General features: G+C 39.1%; 1 long non-coding RNA gene across 1 annotated transcript; it reads left to right on the top strand.

Annotated features, from left to right (window-relative positions):
• The first annotated feature begins 11,021 nt into the window (after positions 1-11,021).
• On the top strand, positions 11,022-12,135 carry LOC131690300 (uncharacterized). Its single transcript, XR_009305565.1, has 2 exons — positions 11,022-11,649; positions 11,904-12,135. It is a non-coding gene; the product is annotated as an uncharacterized LOC131690300 (long non-coding RNA).
• The last annotated feature ends 52 nt before the right edge of the window (positions 12,136-12,187 follow it).

The following is a 12,187-nucleotide window of genomic DNA, read 5'->3' as shown; positions in this document are numbered from 1 at the left end:
TAGCGAATCGGGAGAAAACGCATTTCGGGAAAGCAGAAGCCTTAGCAGGCGTTCCGTTCACGAATCGGGAGAAATCGTACCCTGCAGACTGTAAGCGGGTTGCAGGGAACTCAGCAGTACACCATATAATTTTCTGGATAGGAGGAGCGAAGCCCCGAAGATCGACGACGGCAAATCGGTTCGACGCGGAGTCAATGCTTACGGCCACTATCAGGCACAGCAGAATATCATGGGTGTGGTACTAAGAGTGAACAGAATGGGATAGGACTACGCACATTACAAAGCTATGAGTTGCATCAGCTTCCAACAATTCAAAACACGATATCGGCACAACAAACACGTCCACGGCTGGATTGATGTACACAAACCCCCTCAGTGTTTCCAGTAAGATCGAATGCGTGGCCAAGGGTTAATGATCTGGGGATCGTCATGAAATCTTCAACCCAAAGCAACGCGAACCAGGGCGCGGTAAAACCCTATTCTTGGGCTCATGGCGATTAAGTTGCGGAAATGCTTCTTTTCTCAGTAAACCGCACAAACCAAAATAAACCAAATTTGTCCTTGTATATATAGCACCTAATTGTTTCGTGTGAGATTAAGTCTATTTTAGCCAATACAATAGACTAGAATCCGATTTGTATGTTTTGCCGTAGTTGGCTTGGATTTGTGAAAGATATATAAGGACTTTGGTCAGAGACGACTTGAGAGGTTGAACAATTTTGCCAGATACAGCTGGCGCGATTAGATGATGATGAGATTAAGATTAAGGGTTTAAGAAAGAGATTTGATTTGGCAAGCACGTTAGGCTTGCGTATATGTTATATTCAGGATGCAGAAGTAATTTGAGGTCTACTCAAGAGTTTAGTTAACCGATTTGTCTCTGACCATCATCCCAAGGGATGAGCTAAGATTTTTTTGAATTTTTCATAAATCGTTCGATCACCGATTTATGAAAAATTCTTCCGCTACGGTAGAGTTGTGTTACGTTTAAGTTTGTTTGCTGCAATAATTAGAAAATATTTAGCATTTAGAATAAAATGTAAACTCAAAACGTGAAAACAAATGCATCCCTACGCACACCGATCGCGCACAACCCTGCGCGAAGATTTCTCATTTCACCCGTCAACCAACAAACATGTGGCTGTCTCGTTCAGTCAATCTATGCTGCGAATTCTCACTTACTCACCTTGGCAAATAGGAGAGTCTTTGCTCAGAGAATACACACGTACATCGCCAAAGGGAGGCAAGCAAAATCAGACCATCGGACCGCTGCTAGAGCGGAGAGCTTTACGTTCATCATTCGCTCATTCTCACACATTATAAGACTCATCGAAGGGGTGAGCATACGATTGCGACGAAGAGCATGATTAGTTTTACCCAGTTCGCGCACAACGCATCCAGTTCGTAGGGACGCCAATTAAAGACACGGCAGAAAATTGTCTGGTCCGCGAGAAAAGCATCCGCTTTGCCGAATTTTCAGCAGTAAAATCACTGAAGGCAAGGTAAGCGAAACCAGATCGCATTTATGTCGTGCTAAACTCAACTTTTACGGCTTAGGGAAAATCACAGTCTGGAGTGTGGACGCTAGCGCCGCCATCTTGCAAGGAAGCCGGCAAAGAATACCCGGTGCAGACAATAGTAAGCATGAACATAGCGCGTGGATGAAAGTTCAGCTTAATAAAGGCATTCGCTTGTATTTGTCACAGATTTTATCCTGCTCATTGGGCAACTAGCCACAGCTGAACAGTTTGACATCCACGAGAAAGCAAGGCTACCGTGCGATTCATCAAACCGTGAGAGAAGTTTTTCGGAACAAATCACGTGGCGGATTGCTTAGACCAAGAACAAAAGCCTTCCATCGGAAGGTTTTTGTTTTATATTGCAGATTCTCGTCAGCAAGTAACCATCCGACAAATCCACAAGTCACGTCGTCCCCTACGATCAAGAATCCGAGACGGTCATCACACTTTTGTAGCAGCTGGAGTACAGTTTCGGAAGCAGCATGTGGCTGGGTGAGCCAACAACGGACAATTGAACCGGGATGCTGTGTAATAGGCCGCGAAGGCGTGTGCGTAGGCGAAGGCGTCGGGAGAGGAAGAATGGAAATGAGCGGTATTGTTTATGCGTAGAGGGGCGCCCCGGAAAAAATCAGTGAGTAAAACAAAATATGTGCGTAAAGTGTAAGAACAGAGTAGAGAAGGGAGCGAGATGCAGTTGAATAGGAAATAGAAAGGAGGAGAGTAGAGAAAAGAAGGAAAATGAAGGTGAAATTGAGTTTGAGGAGAGGGGCGAAGCAGCGCCAATAAAGTTTTATGTTGAATATGAAGATTTGTTGTGTTTTCAGTTTTGTGAGCGCATTTTCTGAGCTTTCCGGGGCTGCTCGAGGTCTTTTGATTCCCCCTCGACAGTCGCCCATGTAACATGGTTTTGAAACGATTGATGCAATGGTTGGCATATGGTACACATTTATGCGGGGCGATCCATCATGAAAATATTCCGACCGAAAAGCTATTTTCGATTTGTTTTTCTCCACTTATGACAGGTGGAGTAAAGATGCTGAATTACTGAACTCGACTAAAGACTCGTCATCTTATCCCAACTAAATAAAATGGTTTGGCAACATTATTTTCCGCAAACTAGCACCGCAGAGTTGCAACGTCGATAATTTCTTCATCATGAAGTGCTGTGTGAAGTTTTGTACCAATAAAACTACCGCCGGTTTTAAAAATATTGGTTTTTTTCGCTTCCTGGTAAACTACGACCTTCGTGCGGAATGGGTCCGATTTGGTGGTTTACCAGAAAATAACAACATTGCGGATAGCTGCAATGGTTGATGCAACTTTTAGAACGCACTGTAACGATAAAAGTTGTGTTTTACCTTGCCTTAGAGATTCGAAACAGAAATTTATTCAAAATTTTAACTCACTATCACAATACTTTCCAAAATTCATTCATCAGATTGCAACATTTGACAAGTCTTCTGCTCGATTGGAATGACATTGACAGGTCTCGTGCTCGATTGGAATGACACTGACAGATAAATGGTAAACAAACTATTGACGTGTCGAGCTTTCATCCAGAAGGATTCAGCGTCCTTAAGGTGGAGGAAAACAAATCGTTGAACACACTAATACAGTTACAGATTGTCAAGTACTCTATGGGTGCTTACAGAGTGGCGGCGAGAAGCTAAGCTGACATTATAATGCGAGAACCCTGCTTGCTGCAAACCAAAGGGATGATGTCAAAGTGAAAGCCGAGCGGATCTGCACCGGTTACCTGCTTTTACTCTGATAGGTTCCATTTGATACCCGAATAGAATTATACGGTAACAAAACCATGATTTTCACTGTGACAGTACAGTAATTTTACTATAATTTATAGTAAATTCTAGTAATATGCTACCACGCAAAAACAATAAACTTTAACGTTTCTACAGTAAATTTCAATGTAAAATCGATTTTTGCAATAGAAAAGGGGGGTGGTTATGTATCTTAACATCAAAAAAATTGATTTTTCTTCATACTTTTTTTTCTCGAAAACAGTCAAATTTAATGTGAATTTACCGTATCAGTTTTTTCTGAACAGTAAAATTGTTACATGAAATTTTATTGTAAATCTACTGCGAGAACGCTGTGTCGAACCGTGTTGAAACAGTAGAAACTATAATATTTATTGTTTTATGATTGTTTGTAGGGTAAATGCTATTGTAAAATTCTATCCGGGTAGGCTGCAAGCAGGTTTCTAGCATCTCGCATCCTACTGTCAGTACCAGCCCCTACACAGTTTCTCGCCGCCACTCTGCAAGCGGCCTATTACACTAAACGCAAGCAATCCGCGCAGATCCACTCGGCTTTCATTAGGTTTGTTTCAATACACGCTTCTTGCTCCTAGCTGCTCCTTGCAAACAGGAACAAAAAAAAACTTGCTAATTTTTAATTCGGTTTGCTACTAGAAGTAGAAAATGAGAAGTACTTCCAGTTTCTCCCGGTACTGTACGGTACTGTGACATCAATCCTTTGATTTGCTGCAAGCAAGTGTCTCGAATCCCGCATCCTAATGTCAGTGCTAGCTCCAGTTCAGTTTCTCGCCATCACTCTGTCAGCGGTCTAACTCAACATTTACAACCTGTTTACTGGTATTCATCGCAGTGTTAAATTATTTTATATGTCATGTTAAAAAAAATCTGCACTTTTTTACAAAAATATGTTATCCATATCGTACAGAATCTGTACCAAAAATACTCTAAACTAAACCTTTACCTTTCTAGATAAATCTGTACTTGTGACAACGCTGTTACACACTTTTCAGATCTGCGTACCAAGAATTTATCAGTTACTCAGCAGCCAAGTTAAAATTATTATTTATCAGTTACTCAGCAGCCAAGTTAAAGAATTTTTCTAAAAAAAAAAATTAAAAATAGTTAGACTGTTAGAGAAAACAACTCAAATGCTGTTCCGACGATGGCGAGATTTTATACGTTAATTGGGTCATTAAGCCATATGCTGTTTTCGATTTGTTCTGATGCAGCTGACGTATGATCGAACGTTTTTTATTTTCTTGTTCGCAAAATTACAAATATTTTTTAACAAAATTGAATTGTCACGACAAAATCTTCCATTGGATTGCCTAATATGGGACCATTCATAAATTACGTAACGCTTTTAGGGGGGGGGGGGGGGGGGTAGGTGGTACAACAAGTTGTGACATGTTGTGACATAGGGGGAGGGGGAGTTAGCTAGATCGTTACGTAACATGTTCTCACCGAAGAAAAAAAAATTTCTGGGAATTTGTTACGTAATAGGGGAGGGGGGATGGAGAAATTTGTGACAATTTGTTACATGGGGGGAGGGGGGAGTCAATTTTGGGCAATTTTTGCGTTACGTAATTTATTAATGGTCTCTATGTGCTAAGTGCTCTTGTGACTTTAAGTACTTACATTAGCTTTCACTGCATTGGATTGGAATTCAAAAAAAGTTTACTTCTTCAGCTTAATTATCACAAGTAATATTTTGACGACAAATTATGACAAATAGAAAAATCCACCATCCATGCGGAAGATCACGTTCCACTACTTAGAAAGAGGGCTCTGCAATCATGTGTTGCTTAGTAAAGGTTCCTTACGAGTTACTCTTCAATGTGCCAAATTAATAAAAGCTTTCCCGTCGGACCAGGTAATTAGAGAACATTCCGTTGAAACTGGATGATTGTTTGGATGCCCCGCAAAAATAACAGATAATGTCGTTTTAGAAAACGAGCGTTCAATGATAATATACAGCAATAAGCATAATATCAATCAGAAAAGTAAAATCTATGATACGAAATGCAATACAACATTTCCTGTTATTTACTGTACGCTTTAGCGAAGCTCGACCGTACTGCCTGGAACGATTTATACGAGCCAGTCTTAAAATTTATACTAGTTGAAACGTCATACGGGTGCACTCTCACATCAAAGCAAGGAAAACCAGCAACAAATCCGATTCGCTTTTGTGAGAACTTTCGTGATTTGTTTTGTTCTAAGTGGTACTTCTCTTCTCTGGTTTGGGATAACAATGTCAAATTTGAGTACATTTTACTCAAGAGGGAAATACAGAAAATAATCATTCTGCATTTTTAATAAAAGTACAAAGACTCACTGGCATTTCAAATATCATTTACCTGATCCTCCAGACCGTTGTCCAGGTGTTTGCGATGTTCGGGAACTTAATCCAAGGGTCGTTCTCTACATCCATTTCATGCCGATCGGCATCTTGTATAAATAGACCTTTCTCGTCCGACCTAACCCCCTTTTTTCTTATTTTTATTCAAAAGACTACACATTTTTAAGAATATTGCCGTTGAAATAAGACTATTTGGAGCTATCGTGATTTTTTAATGATTTTTTTAAATTTGAAAAATGCAAGAATGTTGAGTATTTTTTCCACCTTTGCAAGAATAATGGGACTCAAAATGTGTGTTTGGGCAACACTGTTTTGAATATTTTTGCTTGAGTTCCTGGCAACGCGGCAAATGAAGTGGTGAGTCGCGGTACAAAGTTCATTGGTTATGTAAACAAACTAAAGTGAACCTCTCGGTGGAGAACATTGCATGATAATGTTTAACCTCACTTTTTTGACAGTTCAGAGAGATTGTTTACATGGTCTTGGAATTTTTGTTGATTCGATCATAGTATGAGAAACTTGGTTTGGTTCGCTGCCAAATGTTAACACTTTCCAAACAAGGTCGCTCAGCTGTAATTTTTTATTTGATGTCGGCATCATACATTGTTTCGTTAAATTTAACATTTTTACTTTTCTTGTACATGATTCATTGTAGAAGTAAGGAATTTCTAGCCAAACATTTGAAAAAGGCCCACTGCCAAATGCAAACAAATCGAATTTTCATGTTCTCTATTAAAATCCTGGGACAAAACCTGTGGATATATGTTTTCTTTTTCTTTTTTTCTGTTCATTTGATATCTTGTCTTGCATAGCCACTCTTTCTTCCTCACATATTTTAAATGGACTGGCTACATTTGACAGTTCCCCCTGACTGCATTTGACGGTTCTCTTTGACTGCATTTGACAGCTCCTCCAGGCTGCAATTGACATTAGGTTTTTTCGTATCCACACGTCACGTCCCAGTTAAAAACTATCTATCTGGCCATGTGCATAAACATAACGCAAAAATGGATTATGAAGAATTTTGTTAATGATTTTATAACAAATTATAGAAGGGCCCGGCTGATATAAAAGTCCTAACTAGCAATACGCTTATTATAAAATGATTATAAAGGATTATTGTAACTGATTCCAAAAGGATTATAAAGGCAGTGAAATACGTACTCAATGAATTGAGGGGAGTGTCTGATGTAAACAATATGCGCAATCAAACTAAATAAAACAGTATTAAATTTTTAAATATTGCTTGTGGCAGTAAAAACTGGATTCTAACCACACTGCGCACTTACTATTCTTCTATTGAATTCTTCTCATAGACTGGTTAGCTCGACTGGTCTGTCCATGAAAATACCATCTCTATCACTGGAAATACATGTGATTTGACAGCTCGCAGTTTTCAGTAGCAGTTTGATCACTCGCACTTCGAAAGTGCGGAGTCCAGGTTGGTGGGAAGTGCGCAATAGAATTATAATGAATTCGACCAAAACTTCTTTTGCCTTTTTCTCAAGGTTTACGTTTGGCAGTTAGACCCTTTTCAAAAGTTTCAAATGTTTGGGTAAAATTTAGATTATTTTATCGTTGTTGTGATCAATTTCATTTGTTTTGTTTTGTTCACAATATTAGTCGCAGAGCGTTTTGGTGACCTATGGCAATTGATGACCTTTACACCCCATACTAGGTCCGCTCCTGTTGCAGCTGTTTCGCCTCGTCCGACACCGAGTCAACCGATGTCCAGCCTGCGCCGCACTCGTCTGTCGCTATGCCAATGGCACGGACTTGGATTAAAGGCTAAAAGGTCAGCTACGGCTGGTGGTGTTGCTGCAATCGGTTTGCCTTCGGCCACGTTGGACATTCGGCTAACGGGAATATTCAGCGATTCCGATTCGAAGGAAGCTGCGCCAGTTGCAGACTGCTTCGGTTCAGCAATACGCTCCGGTATCGGACGAAGCTAACACTCCGGCAGGACGAAGGTTTCAATGAGGGGCTCAGGCATAAGTAGCAGAGTCCTTGCACTTACTGCTTGTCGAGTGAACAATTCCGACGAAACCACAGCCACTCTCGCCAAGTTTGATCACCGTTATAAGTGCGACGTCAGCGGTATAGTGCCAGGAATAATCGAGAAGAGTGCCAGGACTAACTTGCCAAGAGCTACAAGATTAAATAGCAGAGCGTTTTTAAAGTGGCCGTAGTATAACGTAGAGGCTTTAGGCAGATGATTTATTCAGCAGAATAAGATAGCAAAATTATCCAAAACATAAGAGCTGGCTGCCGAAGTCAATCCACACACATCATCACCTACAGAGGCAAGCAATATTGGAACGCAGCGAAATTCCTCACAATGAATTGACCTCGTTAGATGAAATTCCAGGATGTACAATTTTCGTAGCATAATTTAATCGACCGAAATTGTAGTCCTCAGCCGAGAGAGAGACTGATAGGGTAGCAGCAGCTAGGAATTTTTTTTCGAAAGCTAGCAGCGGTTTCGCGTATCCTGCGCTAAGTAGAGAGCGTTAAGACAGATCTCCCAAGCATGTCAAGTGCTATCAGATGAGAAAAAACGTCGCATCTATGACCAGTACGACAAGGACGGTCTGCTGACCAACGGTTCCGTCCGGTTATGGTGGTACACACGGCACCGGCGACACATATATTCACAACATACTAATTACTTATCCTTCCGAAAAAGTAAATAAATTGACTATGAAATTTATCATTCGCTGCCTAGTTATTTCGTGCCAATTTGAACAAGACAGCAGATAGCTTTATTGCGGTGCCAAAATGATGGCAACTCGGGATATAATATAAATTTACATATAATTTCTCCTCCCTGATATTCTATCAGAATGTTTAATGCTCTGCATTATTATCACTCCAATCAAATCCTTCTTACTCCTTATCGTCAGTGCCGGGCGCTATTTTGCATTTGCCGGCTAAATCAACGACAATGCGATAATCGACCATACTTTTGCTGTAATGGAACTTGAACACGAATAATAAATAATTGTTCCATTCGAAAGCGATAACCTTGTTGTCCTCATGTTTGCAGCTATCATACGCTGGTAGGCATTCTGACCAATGGAAGCGTTCTTCGATATGGGCATTGAACGATCAAAATCATTTCAACAACTTATCCTCGACCGAATTCGTTACCTATAAAGTTCAGGTAAACTTCACCACCTAAAAATGAATAATCAATCGGATCATCTTGTTAGGAATTAACCCACGAGCAAACAAACAAATGTGTACAAATGTGATAAGGATCCATCATCCAGAAAGCAATCGTTTTATAGCCCAATGCTTGATCTTGCGATTCAGCATATGCCACCGGGTTTTACATCCAGCGCCGATTGGTCAATGTATGAACCAGGTTACCATTGTTCCAATCCTCATCCCTCTTGAGTTGATATTCTTTCAAAGAGCATCGAAAGTATTCAAGTAATGTAAATTTTAAAAGTCCGTGTAAACAAGCACACCGAAACTGTCAGAAAAGTGAGGTTATACATTTTCATACAATGCTCTATATTTTTGACAGGTATATGAATGAATCATTTCAGCATCAGTGATGCCAGGTCTATTTAAACAATAGCCTGCAGTAAAAATATAAAAGTCTGCAGATTGCTACAAAAATGTTCAATAAATGCGACGTAGAAATGTAGTATGTATATAATTTAAATGATCAAAAATGTTGAAGGCTGGCGTATAAATTGGCTGGCATAGGCTTTTTTCTGCTAAATATTTGTAATCTGCAAAAGATCTGCAGTAAAAATGCAAAATCAGCAGATTTACTAATATATATGCAGATCTGGCATCCTTTTAATATTCCCCACATGAAATTCATCCAAATGGTGTAAAAATACGGGGAAACAAGGCAAGATAGGTATTCAGAATATGGGGTTAAATGAGCAGCCTGCACTATTTTTGATTTTTTCAATAGTTAGAGGTACCAAATCATCGTGGCAATAGGTAGTAACGAATTGGGGATAAAAAAGGAAGCATCCTATCATATAAAATTTTTTGACGAGAAAGGTCTATTGCCGAAATTACAAAAACACAACTGGAAGTAAGATTTGAAAGCAAGCAAAACTCAATGAAACTTCCCTTCTAGTTTTATGGACGATCATCGGCTTTAACTTCAGGCTCTTTTTAAAATTCAAATCAACACCTAATTCCGCACACTTTTTTGAGAGTATTTTTTTACTCAGAACTTTGAAGATTTTATGACTACTCAAGAAATGAGTTAGTTCTACTCAAATTAAAACTCATTTTTTGACATATTGCTATTACCTGGGACGGGACCTGCGGATTCGTGTTTTCTTAATCTTTCTTTTTGTTTGTTATGTCTTACTTCTTCGATTCACACACACTAATACTTGGTGTAGTTCAAGAAATGACATGACTTTTTTAAATAACCTTCAAGAATTGAACTTTCAATTTTTTTTCGTGAATCCATTATCATGAAGTGCAAGGTAAAAAATTGCGGTCGTAGTAAAGCGAAAAATCCGGAGATAACTTTTCACCATTTTCCGCTGAATCTCGATTTGAGAGAACAGTGGGAGAAGTTCACAAGAATTGACGATCTCGAAATTAATGAAAGCACTAGCATCTCCACTATCATTATTGATCTAATGATTAATTATTATTAAATAATATATCAAATATTTGAAAAAAAGTTAGCATTTTCTCAATTCCAAATAAAATACTCCCCATATTAATTACTCTGAGGACAGCCGGTTCAAGCTGACATTTGGGTGCTGGATCAATTTGACACGCGTTTTTTTTCTTTCCGCAGGTCCCGTCCCAGCTCCGAACCAGAGAAGAGAAGTACAACCTAGAACAAAAAAAATCACGAAAGTTCTCACAAAAGCGAATCGGATTTGTTGCTGGTTTTCCTTGCTTTGATGTGAGAGTGCACCCGTATGACAACTAGTATAAATTTTAAGACTGGCTCGTATAAATCGTTCCAGGCAGTACGGTCGAGCTTCGCTAAAGCGTACAGCAAATAACAGGAAATGTATTATTGCATTTCGTATCATAGATTTTACTTTTCTGATTGATATTATGCTTATTGCTGTATATTATCATTGAACGCTCGTTTTCTAAAACGACATTATCTGTTATTTTTGCGGGGCGTCCAAACAATCGTCCAGTTTCAACGGAATGTTCTCTAATTACCTGGTCCGACGGGAATGCTTTTTTTAATTTGGCACATTGAAGAGTAACTCGTAAGGAACCTTTACTAAGCAACACATGATTGCAGAGCCCTCTTTCTAAGTAGTGGAACGTGATCTTCCGCATGGATGGTGGATTTTTCCATTTGTCATAATTTGTCGTCAAAATATTACTTGTGATAATTAGGGCCCAGATAAGCTGAAATTCCATTCCGATTCCGTTCCGTTTTGACGTTGTGGATCGCAGTGGAACTTATGTTCAACCCTGTGCATATGTCTAAACCAGAGCAAAACAAATCGATCATCTCTTTTTCTCCTATCAATTTTTCTTTCGTGTGTCATCATGCGTTGCGTTACCAGTCAGAAAGAGATAAAAAACTTTGTTTACATATAGTATTAAAAGCAGCAAACGAAAATTTCAATCACATTTTAAATCTTTCTGCAATTAAAAATATATATTAGCAAAAGTTTTTCACTACAATCGGAGCATAAAAAAGTTCCGGAAGTGCTTGTGGAGTTTTGTTGTTGTTTTTCCGAATAGTAAGCTAGCGAGAGTGGATATTTTTTAACACCATGTCAACAAAAATGACAAATTGTTGATGAGCGATGTACGGTTGAAATAATGCCTGATGATAAATTCTATTCTATTGCGAACAATAAATCACCTTTGTGTATTGGTATTATGATGTGTAATTATGATGTGTAATTCGATTAATCCAAATCAGATTAGAAACTAGTGTAGGAAGATCTTGTGTAGTGTTTTAAGGAGCCAATAAGAAGATCATGTAGTGAGAAGACTTCACCCCGGAAGCTTAAACAAGGTTCCCACTGATAGTGATTCCATTGTACTGAAGATATAATACTTTTTCATTTGTAAACTCATTCATGTCGTTTTTCATTGAAAAATACCGAGGCGGTGGATTGCCTTGGTGTTTCACTTTCTAGCAGAAGTGGGAATGAAACACGTCCAGTGGCCTGCTCTTCTGCTAGAAAGTGCAACTCGAGAGCAATCCACCGCCCCGGGATTTTTCAATAAATTCAGTTTGATATTTGTTTCTTTTCTGTACTCTTTCAGTTGAAGGCTCTTTTGTATGGCAATACAAATTACGAAATTACAACGAGTGAAACGTGTTAGCATCTTTGATACACAGCTGCTATTTGGACCAGCGATCATGCAGTTTTGAAGGCTACACGTGGAAATGGATACCCTCGATACGAGATTTCAACGTGCCATAATGCGATTTGGAGCTGGCTGATAACTATTCGACTAAAACTATATAAGGAATAGACAAACGAATGAAATATCACCACACGCTGTTTTTACTAAAGATTATGAATGAAAGAAAGCCAAATTCCTTT

This window comes from Topomyia yanbarensis, chromosome 3 (genome assembly GCF_030247195.1).
Source record: "Topomyia yanbarensis strain Yona2022 chromosome 3, ASM3024719v1, whole genome shotgun sequence".
Lineage (NCBI taxonomy): Eukaryota > Metazoa > Arthropoda > Insecta > Diptera > Culicidae > Topomyia > Topomyia yanbarensis.
The sequence above is the reverse complement of the archived record's forward strand: the minus strand, read 5'-3'. Positions and strand labels throughout refer to the sequence as shown.